We start from the raw sequence: 25324 nt of genomic DNA, 5'->3' as shown, positions 1-25324 counted from the left end.
ATTTGTGGAGATTAGGACTTGGTGAAGGGAGGGAAAATGTAATTGAACTTACTTGCAATACAACCCAGGCTGACTTCAAGATTCTTCTAGGGGGACTTAATGGGCTGTATTTTGGGAACCCTCACTGTGGCACATTTACTGTGTGGTTATTCAGACTTTCTCTGTTTTTTGTGTATCTCTAATAGCTTCAGCAAGTAAATCCTTGGCTAGGAAAAAAAAAGGTTTTCTCCTCTGATAGGTGGGGGAAAATATGTAGGGAAGCAAAGAAACAAGATCTTTCTTTCACATGTACCACCTGAATTTTGCCTTTGCATATTTAACTGCTGATGTCAAACTACTCTGTTCACTTTGAGTCATTTGGTATCCTCACAGTAAACAGACAAACTAGCCTTTTTTTTTTCCTCCAGTAAATATGCGAGTTGGATGTGTATGGGCTGCTGTCTTTGGATCTCAACTGTTGTTTGTAACATTTCTGCATGTTACAATTCTGTTTCTAGATGCCTTTGGTAAATACCCCATGCATGGCTTCAATTAAGCTTTCTATATTGAGAAAGTATGCCTTAATTTATCAGGTTAAAGATATCTCTGTTACATCAATTTGTTCACAGTGTGTTGTGACCTAATCAACTAGGGATGTAAGCCATTTCATGAGGAGTAATTACTCAACAACAAAAAATGTCTCTCTTTCCTAATAGCTGTGAGTGAGTTGGCTAATTGGAATCCATTTTGGTAGTGGCAGGTCAGCAATCAGGAGGTGGCTTTCCTGGCTGGCATCTAGGTGGGAGGGAGAAGGCAGCAGCAGCAGAAACACAGCTGTGGTTTCCTCAGGTCACTGGGAGAACTTCTCTCCATTGGATCAGTGTCACATGTGCTGACATTGGGGTGTCCTCGTGATCCCCCTTACCATCAATGCTGTGACAGTTTGGTCAGAACCCTTTCCTGGATATTTCTGAGGGAAAAAATTCATGAGTGGGTTGGAAATGCCAGATCTTCTTTCAAGACTTGCATAAGAGTTCTGGTGTTGTTATTGTTAGTGGGGGCAGGGGTCTGCAGTGATGTGACAAATCTCCATGGCCTGGCTAGGCCTTGGTCAGGAGATGATGTGAAGTTTAGGGGTGATGGCTCCTTATGTCTCTACTCAAATCAACTTATGACAGTGACTGAGCAATTTTTGCTTTCAGTGCTGCATCACTCACATTAGCTGCCAGTCCTGCAGCAGGATGGGGGTGATGTGCAGAGGCATGTCCTAGATGACCCCACTGGTTGCCGTCCTGTTTTCCTACTTGATAGATCATTGAGGTGCATTCTGGCTTTTTCTTCAATTTTTTTTCCTCCCCTCCTTGTCTTCAAACCTTGCTGAGAGGGAGGTGGAGAGGAAAATCCTCATGAATTAACATTATTTCCCTGGTGGGCTTTGCTGCCATTTTATCTAATTACGCCTGCTGTTTTCCAGATCACATTGTAAGCATTTGCATGAAGGGGCTTTCACTTACCTCCTCAAGTAAATTAAATAACAGCCCTTAGGCTGGGCTGACAGCATAATGCATTTTCATGTGGGAGATCAACAGCTCCCATACCTTGAGATGGGAAATGCTGAAATGACAGGGAAGGTCTGTGCTTTTGTCTCGAATTAGGGCAGCTAGACAGAGTTAGGGCCACTCTGAAAATGCCTGCTGCTGGCTCTTCTGGTGTGTAGGGATTGGTAGGAAGAGAGGGGCACATAGGAATCTGCAGAGGGCCACAAAGAATAGACTCACAAGGATCCATGAGCTACGTGCAAGATGTGCAGGAAAGCCAGGGAAAGCAAGCCTGTTGTCAGCAGGTTTGAATGCACAGCCCTATTGGAAAGCGTGAAGGGATCTGCAAACTGTGGAAGATTGGAAACCACAGACATAAAGCAAATGAGGGGTGTAGGCCCTGCCCTGAGGATGTTTACAGCATGACTTCGTGGATGAGGAAGGCTGGACTTGTGTGGAGAGCTCAGGAAATCAAAACACACGGCCTTGACTTTAATTTCCACAGTAAGCCAACCCGTAGTTTCCCTGTGCTTCATTTCTTCAGTTTGCAGAATGAGGCAGTGGCCCTTCTCCTGAAATGCTGAACTCACTGTCCGCTGCTTTCCTTGCCTGACCCGTTACTCCCAACGAGCATCCAGCCCCAGGAGTTATCCTCCTCCAGATGTTTCAGAGTTCCCAGAGCCCTTCATGATACCAGCCTCGTGGGCTGATCTGGTCCCTTCACAGTCATGTGTGTTACACATCAGAAGTGTAGATCAGTCCTTCCCTGGCTGTGGTCACTCCTTCATTCCTTTGCTACAGTTGGGAGCTTCTGAGGAGGAGAATGGATCAGGAACAAATGACCACGAGGAAATGTGTTTCTTCTGCTCCTGATCAGCCCAGGCTCGTCCTGGTAGAAAAGAGGATGTTGATGGGAAGGCAGAGAGACAAACTCCACCTCCCCCAACCATTAGGCTTGGACAAGCCTTGGGTAGCTCAAAATTCTGGTGTGCTCCTGTATTCTTTCTGAAGTGGGGACATGCCAGCAAGCGGGCTGGTGAGCTGCACTCAAACTGAGTCAGCCCTTGGGAGTGAGGAAGAGAAGGAGAGGGACCTCTACAGCAAGTAGGGAATTTAATCCCTACTCTGGCTTGCTGATGTTGGTCATGAATGGGGGCCAGCAACAGGAGAGGCTGCTTAGCTTGGGAGGCTGTACCTAACTTATACAAAGCTCCCACCATGTAGATGTTTCACATAAGGGAAGAAAGGTGATATGTGTTCATTTAGTTCACTGTAACTCTGTGGTGACAGTGACCCTCGCAGTATTACACCTGTAATGTTGAAGTACCTTCTCGCTTTTGCTGCTAATTCCTTTTATCCTGTGTCATTGGTTAGGGATTAAGGAAATCATGCAGATCACTAAGATCTGCTTGAAGGAGTCTTCAGTGACTTGCTTTTGTCTAGGGATCTTTGCTGAAGGAATGTGATTTACTTGTTTTTCTTTAGAAAATCAAGTTTTCTGTTCCATCAAAACATAGTTCCAGGTGGAAGGTGGAGGAGAGCTAGAAGTGTTAGTGTGGTGGGTGTGTAAACACCTTTTAACTTATATGTTAAAGCATCTTGGCTCTTCCCAGTAACTAGAGAACTACTTTATGATGCATTTCTCTGTCTGAGATGAATTTTGAATGCCAGCAAGATAATGAGATTTATCAAATAAAAAGCCTGTCTTTCACTTTGTTCAAGCTTGGCCTCATGCCTCAAATACATGGAGTTTAGCTCAGAAGCAGCTTGTAATTTGTATCACAAGCCCACCGTGTGTAATTGGTGACGGATGGTGGCCACTGGGCTGCAAGGGGAGGTTTGCAGTCGGACGCGCTGACGGCTCCCGCTGACGTTTGCGCCTGGCCAAAGCGGCTGCAGGAGGCAGGGGACCAGCGAGTGGTCACCAAGAGACTTCACTTCATGGGAGAGGCTGAGGAGGTGTTTGCCTTCATCAATCAGGGATTCAGGTTTAATGTCAATCAGTCTTTAGCATGAACTTGCAGGATGTTCACAATGCAAGACACAGTGCTGCTTGTAACGTGTATGGGGAGATGATTCAGGACTGATGCAGCTGCTTCAGTGATCTGGTAGTATACATCCCATTACCATTATTCACTCACATTATTCACTGTTAGAAAGCTTTCTAACAATTCATGATATTTCTCAAGCTCTCATCCCCTCCTCTCTCTTTCTAAAAAAACTAATTTAATTTTATTATTATTATTATTCAGATTCCTGCTGTATACATCCCCCAAGCAGGTGGGAGGGGGAGTTGGTGGGTGATGACTTGGCTTTGTTGGAACTTCACTTAATGCAGGGTGGGGGCAGAGAAAATGAAGCTAAATTACGCAGATCCTGAAGGCACAGCTAGTGCACTGCATCACTTGTGAGCATGACTAGAACTGAAAATGAATCACAGCCTTGTTAGACACGGTATGTGTCAGTGCATGTGGGCAGAAATATCATTCAGCGAGAGAGAGAAAAAGACAGAGAGAGACTACATCTTTTAAAGTGTGCTGGTCCCACTGAAATCTCTAGTATTTAACCTGATGGGTGAGAGCTGGGAAACAGTGGGACAGTTGCTCTAGGATACTTCACCTTGTCAATTTTTATTCCTTTCTGAAGGTGAAGAAGGAGTCTGGATTTGTCAGCAGTGACAAAAAAAACCCAAAAACATTTGGGTTTTTTTGCCAAACTTGGCAAGCTCAAGTTTGAACCCACTGCTGAGGACTTTAAAGTACAACCACATATTTGTGGCTAGGTTTGAATGTAGAGTTGCTTCAGCCTGTGTGTTCATTGTTCATCCAAATCACATTAGGAAGCAAATGTGATTTGCTCTTTGTGTAAACTTTTGATGGTTGCATGTGCACACGAACACACAATACACACACGTGCACACTGAGCCAGTTCCCATATTCCAGAGACAAAAATCCAACCTGGAACTGTAACCCTGGTTCTTGCAGCAGTATAATTCAAACATTCTATTTCTGGAATGGAAATTGGTTTGCAGTTCAGTTGCAGTGTGACACAGCCACGTCAGGTGATTTGTTGGAGGGATGCTGAAATCAGCTGGCCACTAAAACCTGCTATATCTCTGCTTGTGTTCCAGAAGATATTTGCCACAAGTGATAGCAACGTTCCTAAAGAAGCTCTGCTACCTCCTCCAGAGACCTATCCATAGCAGCCAACAGGCAGCAGCCATCTTAAAATTCCCCCCTTGGCACACTAAAACCACACTTCTTCTAAGCCAGATGGAATCAACCAGTGTATTCTTTAAGGGATTTTGGTTGTGCCTTTTTGAATGTTGTGCTTGGTGCCTGTGCTCAATCATTGGCCTGTTATGTGTGATGTATTGTATAATTTAAAAGCTGATGATTCTCGGCACTAGCCAGAGTTTTTAATAAGTGGCTGGAGATGTGTGTTTTCTCCTCTATCCCCCTCCCACAGACCAGGTGCTTTGTACTTTCTGAACATGCAGTGGTTTTTGAACGTTTTAAAGGATGTAAACTGCTGCTGAGAACACAACAGTGCACCTCCCTGGCCAAAGGAAAAAAAAAGAAAAAAAGATAAAAACTCCACCATCAGTAGCTTCCTTAAATCCTAGTCATCGTGTGGCATTCCTAGAATGTCCATACTTACTAAATGAAAGAGGGAAAATGGGGATAGCTTGTGATTTTCTGACTCCTAACGGGACTTTTCTGGGAGGAAGGCAAGGAAGGGATCCGTACTTGTGACAAGTTAAAAATAATTTTTAATTACTTAGAGTAAAAACATGTTCTGAAAAGTAAAGATTTTGGACTTAATGTGCATGGAACAAAAGGCCGTTGTGAGCTCTGTACGAGAGTTGCTGCGAGTTTGTATTCTGCCCTTTTTTTTCTGTGGGAGTTATTTCCTGTTGTTGACTAGAGTTCTTTATTTAGAACCACCTAGCTACTGAATGACGACTCGCTTGCAAGAAGAAAAAGTGTGATTAAAACTTGCTAAGGCTTATTCCAAGATCTCCCTACTTCCATTTATTTAAGGGGAATCTTTGCTAAATGAAAGAAAGTGAAGTTCAAAACAACAAATGCATTTCCTTCTTGTTATTGTGCCCACATCAGCTGTGGCAGCTAGCAAAAAGATCTTGGGAGCCTGACATCTTTCACCTGAACATCTCATGGAAGACAGTGTTTGTCTGACAGAGGTGATTTGGTTTAGGTTGTTCTGGTTTTAAAACAGAAACAAACCCATCAAATGCCAGGCCTCCCTTTTTGCTGGCAGGAGCAATGCACTGATGTTCTTGGGGGCAGCTCTTTCTATGAACCTCACAGGTCGAGTAAGGAGAGGGCACTTGCACTTTCCCAGCTGCTCAGAGAAGGAAGAGTTTCTTTGTAGAGCACTGCCAGCAAAAAGAAGTTTCTGTATGCTGACCTGCTTGGCAGTAGTATTTGGGTATCTATGTGGAGTCAAATTATCAGCACTTTGACAGCTGCCTAACTTCTTTTGCTCTTGTGGCAGGGTCTGAACATCCAGCAAGAATACAGTAAAGTTAGCAGAAGAGCAGATTCAGAGGGAAAAAGAAAAAAGAAAAAGATTTAACATGAAGGTTAACTCTACTGTAGGTAATAGGTAAGCAAGCAAAGTAGCTGGGGTTTATTATGAATTTTTTGCTTAGCAGGAAACGTACTAGGAATGTCCCCTGAGTGTGGATGATTAGAAAATGCACTGGGGTATGAGTGATAGCAGATGGACAACCATCCCTTCTTGGCTTGGCTGGCCCCTTGCTGTGAGCCTCTAGCAGAGGGTGCCTCTTTCTGCCCAGCTCCTGCAAAGGGTCCGGTGCCTCTCTCTGCACTAGCTGGGGCCGGCTGCTCTGGCTGGGCAGGGACTGCACTCGGCAGGCAGGCAGGAGTTTCGGCTCAGTCGCTGGCACCTTCCCTTTTACAAATGAATCCTATAGAAACTGGTTTGCAAAGTCGAACCTCTGTAGGGAAGTGGATCTCTGTGAAGGAGAGGGGTTTGGGAGCCTTCTGCCCATCCCACGTGTGCTGGGAAAGTTTGTGGCTGGGAGAAGGAGCGGGGAAAGCCTCAGTGATACACCTCGTGTTATTTTCCTCTCCTGCTGATGTCCAGTGGTCAAACAAGGGAGGACCCTGGACTCGGTATCAGCACCATCAACGGGAATGCAGCTCTTCCTCCTTGTTTCTTGGGTCCACTCCTTTCCCTTGACATGTTTCCCTCTGTACTCCAATTGTGCCTCTGTTTTGCTCAAATAAAAATAGAAGGGGACAATTATTACTGTTTGAGCAACTTTCTTATGGCTGTCACAGAAAACCACCATAGTTTATGCCACATGCAGCACCTTCTTCCCTACCTCCATGCCATCCCTGCTCAGGACATCTCTTTTCTCTTTCTTTCTTTTTTTTTTTTTTTTTTCCCCATACTATTTTCGTTTGCACCCCTGCAAATGTCCACACGTGCTATGTCCTATGGGTGTGACCAGGCAGGAGAGCTGCCCCTCTCCTCTTCCAGACCCTTGCCACATTTCAAGGACATTATCACCCCAGAATCGCTGTGGGAGGAAGAAAGAGACCATTAAGAGGTGTGAAAGGAAGGGGACTCTGATGATAAATGGTGGATTTTCAGCTTTTTTTCCTTTGTCCTGTTGGTAGGACCTAAATGCTGGGTGGGTTTGCAATGATTTAGTGTTTCATCCTTGCTTGGGAATACTAATTAGGTGTAAACCTCTTTCAGCCTTTGGCTAATGGTCACTATAAATGAACAGCTTCCTTTAAAGTGAAAGAACATTAAAAAAAAGGTTAGAGGAGAACCTCAATTAATTTGTGCAGTTCCCTTTTTCTTCAGAAAGATAAAATGCATTTCTGACGGTTACAGGGTGGTTTTAGGTAAAGAAATGCAGACATCACCCACGGTCTGTTTACCTGCATATGCAGTATGAGCTTCTGCTGACTCTTAGCCGTGCTAGCGCTGGGGAATGTAGAAAGACAAAATGAATCATTACCACAGGCATAGTCACTAAAAGCATCTGATGTACTCATTCAGTCTTTTTTTTTTTAATCTCCTCTTTGCACATAATCTAAGGAGTTACACATTTTGTGAAGGGTTAAAACAGAAAGATTTGTGCATTCACTGCATTGACTCAATGAGTTCAGTTCTGTATGAACTTCAATAATTTGTAGAGGAACAGAATGGCAGTGGGAGTTAATGCTGCTACATTTGATGTTCTTGTGCTAGGTTTTCTGCCAGCTCCTTTTTTTTTTTTTCTTCCTCTTCTGAATTTGGCCCTACAGATTCAAGTTCTGTTTTATTGGGGTTTGTTGGTTTTGGCTTTTTGCTTTTTTTTAAAGAAGTGGTGTAGGTCACTCACCGTTTATTTAAAATTAGACCCTCGGAAACCTCTGTCTGAAAGGAGTGCAGATAAACATCGTCTGTAAAGAATTTTGCACCTGGGACAGTCAGAGAAAAAATTTATCATTGCAAATTTGAATTACTTTGAAAATGCCTCTTTCTTGGCAAGCATTCTCTGAATCTAGAGGCTCTAAGGAGCTGCAAAAACTAGTTTTAAACAGTAGGCCTAAGCTCCCAAATCTGCATAGGAGCATTAATGTGCTTTACAGATTGTATTCCAGCCAGCAAAAGCAGCTATAGGTGAGTGCATTCATTTGGATGTTCATGTATTAACTCATGTTTTCATATAAATAAGGATTGAGATAGCTTGTTGTTGGTTTGGTTTTTGTTTTGGTTTGGTTTTTTTCTGGTAATGCATCTGAGCACAAACACATTTAACTCCAGTTTTAGTTTTGGTTTAAGTCCTGCTTAACATTGAAATGCTGTGCAACATCAGCACTGTTACCACAACACCATTTCCATTGTGCCCTCCCAGTCTCAAACTCCTTGTAACTATTGTATAATGCTTTAATGCAGCAAATCTGAGCAGGAACATCCACTTCTAGGAGCCTCTGGTCACCCCACTGGTGGCCCCATTTGGTCTCTCAAGCCTTTGGCATCTGAGCAGGGTTGAGCAGCTGCCTATGCACCCAGGCCTCTTTCCAACCTGCCTATGCACCTAGGCCTCTTTCAGGTTTCAAGAGTGCTAAGGGGTATCTGTGCTCCAGGAATGTATGGCTCCATGGGGAGCTTTGTAGGAGTAGCTTTGCTGCAGGAGAGGGCTGTAGTGTGTGCAGCACTCAGGGTAAGGCAGAGCAGCAGAGCTGTTCTCCCCTGGTGACCCAGGAGCAGGTGGTCCCTCAGCACTGGGGATGTGGTGGGCACCTTTGTGCTGAAGTGTGTGTGGCTTGCATGTTTGACAGCCCCACGTTGTTAAGATTTTCAGGCTCATGTTGGGTTTGTGCTCAAGGCTGGTGGGTGGCCCAAAGTCTTCTGGCTTGATTGCAGTGACATCTGTTTACACCAGTGGTTAATTAGGCCTGAAGACTGGCCATCTCTCTGTTTTTCTCCACTGTTTCTGTGGTTTTTCTTGATTAGAACTATTCCCTCCTCAGCTCTACCGAGGCTCATACCGCTGGCCCTGGTATGAGATATCAGGACATCAACGTAGCGTCTCTTCAAAAAAGTAACCAAGTGTTCCAGAAAAGAATGACTTGTGCTTTTGATAGAGACTGCAGAGTGAGCACTGAAAGGGAAAGAAAAGCAGCCTGAAATTGTTTAAAACTCAGCTCAGTGCAGAGTACAATTCACTGTGTTGCAAGAAGCAGGATTGGAAAGGAGAGACTGTTTTAGGAGCCTGTGTGCCATACAGGCAGTGCCAGTGTGAACAGTCTGGTCTGGGCCAGGAATGAAGCACATCTTGCAAGGGATGCAGCCTGAAAGGGATTTGAAAAGGAACACAGAGTTTTATTAAAAGGCAGAAAGATGTGAGGAGATACACAGCAATGGTAGGCAGCCAGAACCTCTGTCAGAGGACAGTCTTTCAGCTGGAGCAAGGATGATGCACACCAACAGTCTCTAGAGGACTGGGAGTGCACAGGGAATTACAGAGGGAGGGAGTCATCTCCCTGCATGAGGAATGCAGCAAAACCTCCTCTGACTAAGCCAGCTAATGCACACTGCTTTTTTTTTTTCTTTCCTGATAATCCTGTTCCATAATAATTCCTTAATAATTTAGTATGTGAAGAGTAGTCCTTCTGAAAAACATCTAAATCACCAAATCTTACATTCAGATGAAACCTTGCTACCCCTGTCGTTCGCACACACTCGGGATTTTTATTTGGTGTGGCTGTTTGAGAGCTATCCTGGAGTTAAGAGTTGGGTTTTATTCCTTAATTACTTAATGAATTTACCATGTGGCACAACCCTTGGTACTGCCAAGCAATAGCTTCCTATTACTAGACTGTACAGGCCTGATCCTGCATTACCAAAGCCAGAAGCAGTGTTTGGGAACCGACATTTTCATCAAAATCTGTAGGAAGCTTAGAGCAACTATACAAAAGGGGTTAGTTGCACTCAGAATATTGATTCATGAGCTCCCTCGTTTTTTGCATCGCTGTTCATTTTACCCAAAGAAGATCAACTGCCCAACTGGACATATAATATATGATACTGCATTAAAACTAAGGCTGCATTTGGTCATACTCATTAATTAAACTGATTTCTCCTGTAGGGTTTTTTTTTTTCCTAGAGAACTAACCGAGAATGATAATTAAGGATGTTATGCATTCTAGGGAACAGTGTTTCTCCTACTGCCACAAACACATTAAAGGAAAAAAATATGAACTAAAGGAGAAAATGAAGGTGTGGGGGGGAAGAGCTAAAACTGGAGTGAGAAGGAGTGGATCATCAGGGTTTTTACTGACTCCTGTGCTTTAGGACACATGGGACAGCCGTGTTAGAGTTGCACCAGCAGAAAAAGGAGAAAAAGCCATTGAAATCCCAAGGAAAGCTGCCCAGCTCCCAGGTGCAGCTCCCTCCCTGCTTGTGTACAGGTGCAGGCTGCAGTAATGCAGCACCCTAGTTTTTTACTGAGGAACTTGTTTTTATTTGTGGCTGAGCCTCACATGAGAAGGGCCCTACTCCTGGAGGTCAGTGCTGGGCCTGAAGAGAGCCTGCACGAGGTGTGAGCAGTGTTTCACCGTGCCTTTGCTTGCAGGCATGCTTTCTCCTTACCCAGGAGAGCCACGCTGCTCGGGTGGAACAAGCAGCTCTGCTGTAGGCAGGCCCTTTGTCTGGCTTCTCCCAGGGTACCAACGCTGAGGGGGTCTCTATTTGTAAAAAGTTGTCTGCACTGGGGGCAGTGTTAGGTGTTTGCCTGCCAGCTTCTGCATGCACCAAAGCAAAGACATCCAGGGAGAAAATGAAGTTGTGTTGAACAATTACCTGATGAAATCTCATAGTATTCATACATATTGCAATCAGAAAGGAAAAGGCCAAAGATTCAATTAGAATCATAGGAAGCAGTTCACTCCCTCTATTTTTGAAATATGCAAAGGATGCCAACATTCCAGCGCAAACTTGGCCAATCTTTCCTAATTAGCATCCGTGTTGATGGGCAGATTACCTGGCAGTCTGTAGTGTTTCTAATGAATTGATTTATGAAGTCCAGTGTCTGTTTCCCCCTTCCCAATCTTTGATTTCTGTTTGTTCATTTATTACCTTGTTCATTTATTTATCTTCAATGCAGGGGTGGTTTTTGAATTATTATTTTCATGAGACCTGGCCTCAGTCAGACAGGCTTTGACCATCCTTGCTCAAAGACAGGGCTGCGCTCAGGCTGTGCCTGTAGCCCACATCAAGTCGGTGCTGCTGCAGAAAGACACAGCTCAGCTCCTTCTCTTTTACTGTGTCATCTTCACATGCGAGCAGCTCATGGGCCTCTGTCAAGGCTGGGACTGCACAGCTAAACCTGTGCTACTGCTCCCTGGGAAGCCCATACATGCATGGTTCTGAAATGGGATGCATTTTGGGTGGCTCCTCCTTGCAGACGCTCAGACTGTTCTCCCCTCCCGCTCCGCAGGCTGTGGAAGCCTCTGCCGGCACACTTCCTAGCACGGCATTCCGTGCCTCCATTGCAGGCTGCTTCTCCTGCTTACCGAAGTGCTCAGCAAACTGCATTTGGGTGCCGCAGACACCCTCTGCTCAGGCTTCTCCAGAGCTGAGAGCGGAGTTTCTTGGCCAGGAAGGTCTCCCTCAATCAGGTGCGAGGCCATGTGAGGAGCAGGCAGCCGCGGGATTATTCTCCTTGCCTAGCCCAGCCTCGTCCCGCCGCGCTGGAGCCTGGGCTGTGCGCGAAGCACGGGAAGGAGCTCTATTCATATCGATTCGTATCGTGACCTATGCTCAGCTGGGAGTGCTTCTGAGTGTGGATGCAGGTTGTACTAGTTGTGTTCGGAGGCACAATCTGAGTTACAGCGTGACTGTAAACTCCTGCCAAGAAAGACTCGGGAGAGTTACAGTAGGAAACAGAAGGGGCGGCGAGCTTTTTCTTATGCCGGTGTAAAATTGGAGCAACCGAGCGAAGTCAGAAGCGTTTAAAACTCGAATGACACAGGCTCAGGCTTTTTACTGCCGACTGTAACATGGCAAGGGCTGTGCACATCGGGCTGGAGCCCAGCTGCTTATTTAGCAAATGTTTGTGGTTGTGCCTCTGGGCCGGTGATAGCGCGCACACACCCAGGCACGGGCACTGTAAACCTGCTGCGGACTTTGAGCTCCGGAAGGCAGCGCTGCTCGGCTGGGCGCATCCACGGCGCGATTGCGCAAGGCCAGATCCCGCTGGGTTACAAATCTGCTGTAAAGGAGGGTGGAATGGGGCCCCGAAATTCAGTGAGTCTGGCGTGCAAAAAAAAAAAAACCCAAACAACCCAGCCAACAGTGTGCAAGTATTACAAATATTCTGTGTGGCTTTTGAGTAGGCAGAAGCTGACCTAGAAGTGATACCACCGAACAGGTATCACTCAGGCCCTAAAGAAGATGAACCTTTTCCTTTTATTTAGTGATTTTGTTGTGACGCTACAATTTCAGGGAGAGGTAATTTCAGGGAGAGACGTGTTTCCCCAGGCAGAAGGACCAAATTTCAGTGCCTTGCTGCTGGAAAGTATCCAGCCAGGGAGATTCTGGTTTTAATGTTTGCCAGCTCCTGGGCAATTCGCAAATCACTCGTCAAAATCTAGTAAATGGCTCGCGAACTGCTTTGCAGATTGGTTTAGGGCTAACTCGGTGCCGCAGATAAGGGATGAGAGGGCTTGGATCTCCTCAAAGGAATAGCACGGGTGGAAAGGGAAAGGTGTGCTGAGGCCTCCAAACCTGCAAAATAAAACGTCAGTTTTTAGATCTGATGTCCTTTCTTTTATTTTTAGTGAGTTCAGTAGAGTGCTCAAGTGCCAGTCCTGGTGTTTTAACATCAACGTGATGGGGCCTTTTCAATTCTAATTTTAAGAACCCATAAAATCAGCACTTAGTCTCCTTTTATTTTGGCAGATTCACCGTTTTAATGGTTTGGTGTTGTTTTTCCTTTGTGGATTTTTGTCAGATACAGTTTCCAGGGTAAGGAGACCTTTCTTCTAAAGGTATCCTTTTCCTTTTCGGTTTTCTAACTGAAAATGGAACTTAGTTTCTAGTAAGACTATCATCTTGATTGATCACAAATCATTACAGACCGTTTGAGCATAATACCTAAATGAGTCGTGGTATTAATGACTAATAATCGCCTTTATATTAGGTCTTAAAGCTTTATTGTCCCGAAGTACAACCGGTTTAGTGGAACATGAAAGGCCGGAACGATCCGAGATGCCTGCTGGGGCTACAGTCAATGCTGTAAGGTGTTTGAATCGCCTTTAACAGCGCTGGCTGGTATTACAGCCCCTTTCAAAACTCAGTCATTGAGGTGACTTAAAATAATCATCTTCTTTCCAGATAGCGCCTGGTGCCGAGCGCTTCCCTCCTTCCCCCAAGTCTTCGGGCTCTCGAACATCTCCGTTTGGCCTCATTTTTGTGCTTCGGTGGTGTCTGCACAGCCCAAATTAGCAGCGAGGATTCCACGGACGGGGGCCGCCGCCTCCCTCGGCTCCCAGGTGAGGTCCCGGGGCGGGGGGCGGCCGGCAGCGCTCCGGGCTTTCTCCGCATCCCCCCTCGCCCCCGCTGCGCCTGGCCGGGCCGGGGGCTCACCGGAGGTGCCGGGGGGACAATTTTGGGTTGTACCGGGACAATGCGGGGCCAGCCCCGCGCGGGGAGCAGGGCTGGCGGAGCCCCGTGCCCCGGCCGGGTCCCCGCCACCGGATAGCAGGGATACTTGTCATATTTGCGGTCGGGGCGCGCTGGCACCCGCCTTTGTGCCGGCCTGGCGCTCCCCGGGGAAGCCGCGGCGGCGGCGGGGGCCGGGGCACGCGTGGGCAGCGCGGGGAGCCGGAGCGGGGGAGGAGGAGGAGGAGGAGAAGGGGGAGGAGGAGGAGCAGGAGCAGCGGCCGCAGCCGCGGGGGTTGGGGGGGCGGGGGAGGAAGGCCGGGGCCGAGGCGGAGCTTTGACGCGGGCCGGAGGGTGAGGAGCTCGCCGGAGCCGCCCCTGTCGTCAGTGCTGGCGGCAAGTACTGGGAGCCGGGGCTGGTGGTGCCTCCTCCTTCTCCTCCTTCCTCTCCTCCTCCTCCATTGTATAATGCTGCGTGATCGCAGCCGCCGGGGCAGAGCGGAGGCTTAAATCCTCACGCCGCCTGCTCCTGCCTCCTCCTCCTCCTCCTCTTTTCCTCCTCCTCCTCCTTTCCTCCTCCTCCGCATCCCACCCGGCCCCTCCCCGGAGCGGCGCGGCGAGGAGCGACATATGGAGCTGCTCTAGGGCGAGAGTTTCCGACCTCCCCCTCTCCATGCTTTAGTTCTCAGGTGGAGCTGCATGTGGTGAGTGGGGCTGGGGGGCTGCGGGGCATCGGGGGGGGGGGCAGGGGGCGGCGACACTCCTCCACCCCCTCTGGCTTCGCGAGTCATCGGGGCTTGTTTTATCTCTACCTTTAAATTGGTGCCCGGGCAGAGGAGCCCGGGGCGGGGATCCTCCCCCTCTCCTCCGGGGAGGGTGGGGGGGTTCGTGCTGAGATGAGCAGAGGAGGGAGAGCGGCGAAGTTGACCTTAAAATACGCCCCCTCCCCCGCCGGTGCGGGGGGATCCCGAGCCGAAGCAGGTGCGGGTGGCTGGAATGTACTTTCCTGTCGAGGTGGCTGTGGCGGCCCCGGTAGCGCGGCCGCTTGTGCTCCCCGGAGCCGGGCTCCCTCCGACGCCAGGAAAGCCGCGGCACCCCGGTAAGTTCGGTGTGCGCCCCGCAGCCCCTGGAGCCGGGGGCTGCAGCCCGGCTCCGTTCTCCCAGCAAGAGCGGGGGATTCAGGAACGCCGAGAAGTGCGTGCTGTAGTGCCGGGGGAGCTGAAAGGGCCTGGGGGAGACTTTCACTCCGCTGTAGCAAAGCTGACATATGGCTGGGCAGGACCCGGCTGGCCCCGCTGCCCGGCCCTTTTCAGGGGTTGGTGTTAGGGCTGGGGATTAGCCTGTCTTTTCCTGAGCAATAGCGCGCATAGGTCTTCCTTAGGAGCACCGCCAGCGCGGAGAGGCAGAGGCGTCTGGGGGGGATTTTGTGAGTAAGGTGGTGCATCTTTTGGAAGCGACGGCAGAAATGTATATTTATTAGGATTTTCTTCGGGGTGGATGAACACTTGAAGAAAAATCCTTTTCCGGTGCCACTTTGATTTGGAGCGTTGGCTGCTTTACTCACATCAGGATCTGGAAAAATAAGTTATTCCTAAGCATGAAAATAGAAGTACAGTTACCTGCTGTCATTTCTTGCATTTTGTGAAACACAGCTGGAAAAGCCAGGGCCACTTTAGTTGGAAATCTATGGAGAGGCTTGTGTGCTGTCCAGTGGGCCCCTCGGTGGCTGATTTACAGCTGTGGGTCAGCTACTGGTGTAAAATAAAGCGAACCTGCCCATTTTATCTCCATCCGGGGGAAAAAGGCTGTCAGCTTCTTCAGCCGAACTTCAGTGCAGCACGCCAGAGCTGTTGCATGTGGCAGCGTGTGCTCAGACACATCCGAGGCTCTCGGGAGCAGGGAAATCCAGGCTTTTTCATCTGGTGCCTGGTGCAGTCATCAGGGTGACTCTCGCTGCCGTCAGTGAGTGCTGGATTTTGCCGCTCTAGAATGCACTATTGCTCAAACAGCGGTGGGAGAGGGCTTGGCTGCCCCAAACACCAGTTTTATATTTGTGTCTCTCAAATGAGTGAGCACTTGCAATGTGTGTGAGTTCAAACAACGCTTTCTAGCTTTTTTCGTTCTGATCATTTTAGGCATGCATCTGCACGAGTGAAGGTTCCTGTGTCTTATGGACATCTCACAGGGTACAAAATTGACAGAGGCACTTCAGTTTGCATCTAAGGGCACAGGAAGCTTTCACATGGTAAAACAAACTATAAAAATGAATTCTGTTTTCAAATGATTGCTGTAGAAATTAGCCAACTGATTTAGCAGGGTAAATTGAAAGTAGCCCTTTCTGGCTGAAGTTAAAATGCATGCCTTTGACATAATAGGATGGCATCTTTGGACTGTGATTTAACATCATGAGCCAGGTGATGGCAGAGAGAGGAGGAGGATTAGGAGTTTGTGCTGCTGGACAGGTATCCAGGAGCGTGTCCTTCGGAATACTTCCATTGTTCAGGCAAGTATTGCAGCATCCAATGTAACAGCTCTAGATATTCCTCCTCTCGTGACTGATCCTGCTTCCATTTAAGTTGGTAGCAGCAGCCACCCACTCCTTTTCTGCAGGAACTGGATTGGACTGCTGAACAAACGAAGCTAGACTTTGTGCATATTAAAATGCTGCTTTGATTTTTGTGTCACGCTGATTTCTTTTTCTCTGAAGCTGATTGGAAACAAACAAAAAGAAACTTGATAGCCATAGGTCCCTCAGGTTTTGTCTTAAAGAGCATTAAATACATCTCTAGGTGCTGATTTATTAAGAGTTGTAATTGTGTTCCTTTATACACCTGCTCTTTTTTAATGGGAAAGATGAAATAAAGATTTTCACAGGGGAAATAATGACATAAATATACCAAGTGCTCAAATTGTCTGCCTGAGAGGCATCAAGGACTTTGAGATAATGTCCTAATAGCAAGGAAGCACTCAAACTTCATATTCAAAATTTATTTTTTTAGCTTCCATGAAGTACAGCAGATTTTATGCAGTATCTAGTTTGAAGGATTTTGCCATCATTCACACAAGCTGCTTTTTGTTTTTCAATAAATATTTCATTGGGAAAACATTTTTTTTTTAGGAACTCTGACTTTTTTCACACTGATGTAAAGCACTCTTGGCACAGTTCATCTCTGGCAGTGCTAACACTAGACAGATGATCCAAAGTATTTGTGACTATTTTTGCTTTTATGTAACATCTTAAAAGTGTAATATGTCAAACAGGGAGAAGGCAGTACTTTGAAAGTGCGAGTAGTCTTCTGGTGATCTACTTCTCATAAGGGCCAGGTAGCAAGAGAGACACCTCCTTTTAGCTCAGCTCTGTAGTGTAACTGGCTCACAAGGAGACAGCTCCAGTTGCAGTGGTTCCTAAATATGCGCACGAATCAGTGCCAGAAATAGCAGCTTTCAGTTACCAAGTCCAAAGATCAGGAGTGTTTCAAAGGAGAGAGCAAGGTCCAGCTTCAGTGTAAGCAGGTTGGCACTGAGCAGAGATCTTTAGTCTTGATGAATCTTTTGCTAATTAGTGGTTTGTGGAAGATGAAATTTGCCAATCTGAGCACAGTGCTCATTTTCTTCAGGGGTGTATAATTGCATGTTTTCTGTCACTTCTTTTGATTTCTAAACTTTCATCAGTCAGAGGAACTGCTGTCATGAAGAGGTGCCTGTTTTCTGTAAATGGAGAGAGACTCTCAACACGCGTTAATTCTTTAATTCTTTTATAAACAGAGTCAATTTTTGTGTTTGCTGTAGTGGAGGCTTCAGGTTTGTTCAGCATTACCAATGCAAACACTATAACAAAAATAAGATAACAATGCTCGGCTGTTCAACACGAGTGGGGAAGGCAAGGCCCGTGAATGCTGTGCTAACGCTGCTTCTGGGTGTGCTGAAGTGTAGCCCAATCTGAGGTCCAAAGCAAACGTGTGGCTGGGAGGCAGCAGAGGTTTAGTGGGAGAAACAGGCTTGTGTGTGTCACAGCAGGGTCCTGCCCTGTCTCTTGGCTGTGTGGGTGTTAAACTCTGTGTCACTGTGCAGAGCACAAACTGCACTGCCACCACGTCTGCGTCCCCGATGGTGATGGTTCCTGGTGAGCCTGTCAGATGCTGGCTGTCATTGCTGAGTGGCCAGGAGGAGCTGCGAAGATGTGCTGGCTGGGACATTCCTGCAGCACAAAGGGGATTTTCGGGGTGGGGAAGGCCTGATGCGAAGGGCATTTCCAAGGGAGAGCTGGGGCAGTCTCCAGGGGTGATGGGTGCAGCCTCAGAGCCTTCAGAATGGGCTTTAAGCTCTCACTGGGGGTGGGAAGGCTTGAAAGGACTGAAGAAACTGTCAAGTCACCAGAGAGCAAGTTTTTGTTTTTCATGTGTCCCTTCTTTGAGGGTGGAGGCTCATCTAGCTCAGGTGAGACAGCAACCACCACCACATCAGAGTGACACTGGATTCAGGCTGCTGCAGTGAAATTAAAACCATGCTCAGAGCCCTGCATTAGGCGAGGTCAGACCACTGCTCTTCAAGTGAGGGGCCACGTTTGGTACCCTCCTCAGCTTGGTGCATAGAATCAGAGGTGTTGCCATAGAACGTCTGAAGTTCCCAACCTGTACAACATGATCAGTGTTTTGAGTACCATTGGTTTTAAATTTCTCCTTAATATCACAAATTTCACCTTAATATCACCCTGGAATTGAGTTTTAAGTGGCATCGAATGGCATGACTCTCTGTGTAATTGTTAGGAGCCGAAACCTGTTTACTTTGCTTGCACACCAGTAAGGTGTGAAAGCAAAGTAAGCAGTTTGTTTTCAGTGAAGTTATAATAAAAATTGAATACTTGGTATAGCATACAGAGAGAAGAGTTCAAACATGGGTTGTTTTCTTTTAATGTCATTTTGAAAACTGGGTAGTATATGGAAGTAGCAGAAAAAAGAAGTTCCCTTTTTCAAGGAGTCCTGAATTGGTGGAAAGATCTAAACTTGCCCTAATACTTCCTCAGATGTAACAATTAAAACTGTTTTTCTTGATCCCAGATTTTCCACCCTGGAAACCCTTGTACTGTTTGAGCCACACTCACCTTTAATGGAAATGTGACAAGCATTGGCTGTTTTCATACAGTTTCTTATAGTAGCCTGTAACATTAGTGTTAAGAAGCCCTCCTGTTGTGCCAGGCAGGCAATAAGGTTGAGTGAACTGTGCTATAGCAAGAACCACCCATGATTGGAGGTAAACTATGCGGATATATGTTGGGGTGGAGGTTGAAAGGAGCGTGGAGGGCATATTTGAAGCAGACTGTGCAACTGCTATAGCAGGTCTGACTAGTTTGAGATGCCTAAAGGCAGCTTTGTCTTCACTTCAGGTAGCTGCAAAATGAAGTTTTAAGTCCTAATTCAGAAGTACATCATCATCTTCCGGTGCCTCCACAAACTTTACTTTTCATGTGTTTTTACAGGCACTCTTTCTCCCTTGGAAAAAAGCCTTTAGTAGGTACACATCCACGTGCATGCATATCATTTGCATATTTTTCAAATATGCATTTCATCAAGATAGGAGACTAGCGTTTGTGTGCAAACCACAGTGTTTTTTTTGAACAGTGGTGGTTACATTTTGCTTTCTCACTGCTCTGTGGGCCTTGTGTGAGACAAGCCACTCTATTTCAGTACTTTAGGCACGGCCTGATTTGCTGTGGGCCAGGTCTCATGCCTGCTCCTGGCCCTGTGTCGGAGCAGTGCCTTCAGCTTCAGGAGCCTGTGCTGTGGTCACAGGGATTTTGGCCAGGATACTCACTCCCATGTTGGCTGTCCCAGGGTCCAATAACCTGCTTGGGTTACTCTGCTGGGACCTGGCTCCCCCTTTCCCCCTCCTGTTCCATCTGCTTGGTGAAATTGGCTCTTCTGAACAACCCTTCCACTTTCCTTCCCTAACTAAAGTGTTCCACAAATAGCTTGTGAATGAATAGAAGAGAGAGAATATTTTCTCTGTGAGTGACACACAGTGTCAAGCTTCCTGTCGCTGCTCTGCTTCCCCTTGCTGGCAGGGGCACACACGTGGTGTGTGTGTGCTTGGATGAGGACTTTAATTGTGGGGAAAATCAGTATAATACTATCATGGGTGAGGTGAGTGGGTTGTGCCTGACTGAATATGAAATAAAGTTTCAGATATTTCATTTCCTGAGCTGTTCTCCTTCTGTATTTTCCACTCCTGATCTCCAAATTTTCTAAACTAAATTTTAGTTTGTGGTTAAGTTTCTTTCTTATGTGTAATTAACCTGTCCTAAACGTGCTTCAAAATACAGACTTAATACAGACACGTGTTGTCAAAAGATGCTGTTAAAAGGGTGCTTCCATATAAATTTAAATTATTTACTTGAAAATGTCTAAATTACTCCACATAGAAGAGACATGGGTCCCATGGTGGCTGTTTTAAAGAACATTTCTTCAGTGTAGTAGTTTTTGTTGTGAAATGAAGCAGGTGCAACGAAAAATGGAATCTCTTTTGTCTCTAACTCATAGCTATTACAGGTTGAGAATAGCTCAAGGTTGGCCAAAGTTCCCTTTAGTCAGTTTTCAGAAGGATCCTTTGTAGCACATGGAAACACATGTTTTATTTCAACAAATGCATGAGCTTTAGTGCACTGGACTGAAAGGGCAGCAGTTAGCATCTTCTCCAACATCATTTAACACCATCTGAGCAAACTTTCTTGTCAAATTTAAACTATGTTTTAAAAATTTGTTTTGTTTTCACTGGTGGGGGAGAAATGTCCAACAGCTTTTTCACCTCTTTAAGAGAAGCTTGCAGGGTGAGTGGATTCTTTTTCATAGAATGTATTTGTTTGCACGGTTGTGTTCCTTTTATTTACGTAAAAATGTTGAAAAAAACTCATGTGCTGTTTAAGCTACTTCAAAAAATGCCAGGGAAACACCTTTCTTTTCTCCTAATTCTCAGTAGTGCAAAACTGGTTAGCAAATAAAATTTGCAGGCCAGAAACTAAAATGACTTGTCATTGCTGGGATTTGTATGGTGCATTTGTAGCATATATTTATTCAGAGGATTTTTTTTTTCCTTTCTCCTCTTCTTCTCTCCTGCCATTTGCTGCTTTTCAGTTTGACTGTGATAATTTATTCAACACTGTTTTCAGAGCAATAACCTACTTTTTGGCAAACCATTCAGTTCTTTCAATAGTGTGGGGGTCTCCCCCACCATGTGTTTATTAAGGGTCTATGACAAGGGGGAAAAACAAGGTATCTTTGGGGAGAAGATGCTACGATAGGATTCAAACAAAGTAATTATACATAGGTGAGAAAAACTCCCTTATTATACACGAAGGGGTCTCGTCTCTCACGGGTGCACACACACAATTCTCATTAACCTTTGCAGGAATTGCACAGGTCCAGTGGAGATGGGTGTGCAGTGCTCAGTCCCTGCACACACTAAAAATAAAAGGCAGCCCGTGCCACGTGCGTGCCAATAGAGATGTCGTGTACAACACAACACAACAGCGCCGTCATCCATTGTTCTGTGTGCAGGGGAGGAGGGGTGCGCAGCCAGCCTGGCTGTTTCATCATTCTCCCTTAGAGCTGACCAGCAGCATCTTGTCATTACAGGTGTGTAATTTTAGCAGTGAAAAGGGAGTGTGTGTGTGTGTGTGTGTGTGTGTGTGTGTTTCTCAGCCTGTGTCACTTTCTGGTAGCTGTTCTAGGTCTTTCAGATGATTGTTTTGAATTTCATTTACAAGCGAGGTGTCTCTTTTTAGACAGCACTTGAGCTGTGCCGGTGCCTGCTGGCTCTGCAGTGGGAAGGAATGGAAGGCAGTCTTTGCTGAACTGGGCCCTGGAGCACTACACAGCCATCTTAATTGCTGCTGTTCCACCTCTTGAGGAGATGGCTCTGGTTCTCCCAGCATGGAGTTGTGTGCACCAGCTCCAGCGTGGCTCCTTGCTCACTGACATGGGAATTCATGGTGTTGTGGTGCTGCCTGTGGGACCAGCATCTCCTGCTTCCATGCAAGGAGGCCCAGAGTGCAGCACTTGGGGGAAGAAACAGTGGTGAGGAGCAGGAAGAGCTGCTGGGCTGATCCCAGGGTGAGCTTGTGTGTAGAAGCCCTTGCATTGGGTGCCATGCACCCATATTTTTTGGGTGCCAACAAGCACAGTCTGCTGAATAATCAGCTAATCCCATAGTAAAGTCAGGGGATCTGGCCCAGTGCTGTGCCTGGTTTGCTTTACTGCAGCTCTGGTTTCCTGCTGCTGATGCCCAGGTGTGTAAAGCAGCTCCTGGTCCTTCAGCAGATTGCTGAGCCCGTGTGTTCACAGCACAGTAGAACTCAATTCGCACTTGGTAGGCCTGGCTGCTTTTTTAACACTGACACATGGGGACCCAAATTTCAAAACAGCTTCAGCCTGGCTCTTTTTGGTGTCTCTCTGAAGCACAGAGCCCAGGTAAGCTGACCCCCAGGGAAGGAGGCTCCTGGTGGTGGCTCAGACACTGTTGTGAGCAGACCGTGTGTGCAGCTATCCTGGGAAAGGATGTAGTGGAGATTTGGCACAGAGGTGACCTGAGATAAGGGCAGCTTTCCCATCTCCTGGAAAATCTCTCTCCCCTCAGTAGGTAGCTCTAACAAAGCATCTCCTGGTGGTGGGAAGGGGGGACTGCTCCACCCTGATCTGGTGGTTAGTGGTCAGCAGGGCCAGGCCAGTGAAGGGCTGTGGCAGGGTTGGCAGTCATGGACAGTGTAATTCCTAAAGCTTTCAGTTAAGGATGAGACCAAAAAAGGGCAGGCTGGGGGCTTGTTTGCATCTTCTGGGCACTGTTTTATAAGGAAGCACACAGGAAGTCCTGTCTGAAGCACAGCATGTGAGGATTGACATTTTGGCTTTGAGATCTTTGAGTCAGAAATCAGTTTCTGCTGGGCAATCCAAACCTGTTCTGCTTTTTTCCAGTAAAGACTACTGCCTGCCTGTATGTAAATGTTAAATAAATGCTTTTCAACCCTGGTGTGTTACCCTGGTATATTCTCCCTCTTGCTTTGCACTGAAGAGGAGTTGTCAGAGTTGCACAGGGCTTTTGCTCTTGCCTTCAGCCTCACAGTGGTTTGCAGTGTGCCTTGCTGGCTTTCCATGCTCAGAACCTGTGCAGTCTTGTCCACCTTCTGGTTCTGCCAGGGCAGCCTTTAATGCTTTAACAAGCTAACAAGTGCTCCTCTGATTTAAACTTGCATTAACTTCTGCTACCCTGATATAATTCCTAATATTATAAACACCCTTAATAACACGGCTGTAATCTAGAAAACCTGCTGTCCTTTTTCCAAACAATTACTTAATGAGGCAGTAATTTATTCTAAGCTATATTTATTGGAGCCCATTCCAGCTTTATCAGACGTACTCTGGTTGGATGTGTGCAGTTAGTCAAAAACATTAAAACTGCTCCACTTCTTCCAGGGGAACATGTTACATTTAGCAAACTGACAGCATTAGAAACTGTTTCCAATTTAATAGAAGCATATGTTTCCTGCAAGGCTTAACACGCTGCAGAGTCAGAGATTGCCTTCCACTGCGGCTTTGCCTTTTTTTAGCGTGGTGAAAAGGAGCTGCAAACTGAAGGCAGAAGTGGAGTTTGTGTTTCTGGTTGTTTTGCAGAGATCCTTCTAGCAGGGCTTCGGCAGGCTGCAAGTTTAAGAAACTCTCAAGAAAGTGGTGTGGGCGGTGCACACAGAGCTCTCGCTCCAAATGCAGTTTCTGATCATGAACAAACAGCGAGAGCTCGCTTTGCCCTCTGGGCCTCAAATAGTACAGTATGCAACAAGGGAGAGCAGGCAAGGCACGAGGATGGAAACAGTAGGATCAGATTACAGTTTCAAAATATCGCTGGAACACGTTGGCTGGCGTTACACTATTGACTGGCTTTATAATTGCATTGCTTATTTGCTAGGGAAGGCTTCACCTTACTCTCTGATTAACGTGGGCACTCCTTCGGGGACCTGGGGACTCCGGGCTCTGAGTATCAAAGGCAAACCCTGTGAGACCTGCACGACTTCAGATGCTTCTCAAATGAGAGTCTGAGCTTCTTCTGTTGTCTCCTGTTTGCCAGACGTTTCCTTACACAGCCCCTATTGAAGTTCTACTTAGAATAGCCTCTAACAGTCACCCACTATGGTTTTCCTTCTTATTTTGGTTTTAACTGGAGAGCAGAAAAGACCCCTGTCACTCAGCTTGCTAGCTGCTCCTTGCTCAGTCTTCACTCTGTGTGAAGTGCCTAAAGCAGGGGGCTAAGGCTGTGTTTCTGTAGGGAGAGAGAAGCTGCCTGTCTTGCTAAATGCAGCAATGGGGTGCTGAGGAGCTTTACTTGCTTCTCTGTTTCTTCTGGAAGAGCTGAGGTTTACCCATCCACCACAGGAGACGGGGAAGAGTTAGGTCCCTGTAAAATATGTGTGAGAAAAACCTGCCACTTAGAATTACTGCTGGCACTGACAGCCTTGCAGTGAAGGCTTGCAAACCTAAAAACAATCCCCTGTACTCTCTGGAAGCAGAGAGCTGCCCAGGAGGCCAATTTTTTTATATACTCTAAAGGAGAGTTTTGTAAGTGCTTATTAAACCTCACTCAGTTAAAAAAAAAAAAAAATTAAAAAGGGCAGCCAGAATGAATGTAAAATGTGTCAGGGAAAACAAACCTTGTAAATACAGAATGTCTGAGCACTGGCCTGGAGAGGACAGAAACCCCTACACAGCTCCATTCCCCCTACCTTTCTTCGGGGCTTGTGGGATTTGTTTCCTAGCTCACATGTGGCATGAGACACAGTTCTTACCAGGCAGCGTTGTCAGGAGTCCTCTTTAGCCAGGCAACATGGATGCAGTGCACTCCAATATGTAAAAAAGCATCAGATCCCGAGAAAGCAGCCTTGTGAGGGAAAAAAAAAATAAATTAAAGAACACTCCCCCCCTCCCCCAGCCGCCATCCGGGCCGGCCGGTTCACACCCTGCAGGCAGCTGCAGCACAGCACAGGCAGCGGGGCCGTGCAGCTCCGCATGGAACAGGCTGTCCCAGCTCGGGGATGCTGCCGTGCCAGGCTTTAAACACTCCGGTGTCAGCAGATGAAATCCCCAAGGAGGGGCCATTTCCACCCAGCTCTGGCTGCTGCCTGTGAAAGTCCGTGTTGCTCGTTCGCTCCAGCCCTGCAGTTAAACCTCGACACCTGGGCTGCTCAGCTTTCCCCCTTGTTTTGAGCGGGGCTGGGAGAACCTGCCAGGTTTATACTGGCCTTCCCTCTGCTTTTCCTTTGTAACTCTGAATGGGAGGAGGGTGCCAGTGCTCTCAGATGTCTGCCTTCCACCTGCTGGGGCAGGTTTGCTATACTTTGCCAGGATCCCACGGGCCAAGGAGCATCCTGTAGTGGGTGAGCCCATGGTCCTGCCCCAAGGGGTCTTCTACAGATGTGTCCATTCCCTCTCTCTGCTGTGGCCTTGGGGATGTGGACACGGGGACAGGGAGAGAGAGGTTTACTGGTTTGCCTCCCTAGCTCTAGGGGACAGATACTTTGAAGTTGTGGAGACTGGTTACAAGTTCAGGTGGTCCCTCAGGCTGGGTCCTGCAGCACTGAAATACCTCACAGCAGCTCAACCTGCCTCTGTTAG

The 25324-nt window shown here is 46.9% G+C and overlaps 1 protein-coding gene across 2 annotated transcripts in view; it reads left to right on the top strand.

Annotated features, from left to right (window-relative positions):
- SERTAD2 (SERTA domain containing 2) overlaps window positions 1-25324 on the top strand; it is a 76282-nt gene that overhangs the window by 42936 nt on the left and 8022 nt on the right. Inside the window, exon 2 of one of the 2 annotated variants that reach the window (XM_058802216.1) lies at window positions 13407-13564. The gene's annotated coding sequence lies outside the window, so the exon portion shown is untranslated. Of the gene's footprint in view, window positions 1-13406; window positions 13565-14275; window positions 14378-25324 lie in introns of those variants that run through there. The other variant, XM_058802217.1, reaches the window with a different exon arrangement.

Source organism: Ammospiza caudacuta, chromosome 3 (genome assembly GCF_027887145.1).
Source record: "Ammospiza caudacuta isolate bAmmCau1 chromosome 3, bAmmCau1.pri, whole genome shotgun sequence".
Classification (NCBI taxonomy): domain Eukaryota; kingdom Metazoa; phylum Chordata; class Aves; order Passeriformes; family Passerellidae; genus Ammospiza; species Ammospiza caudacuta.
This window is presented reverse-complemented; position numbering and strand designations above follow the sequence as displayed.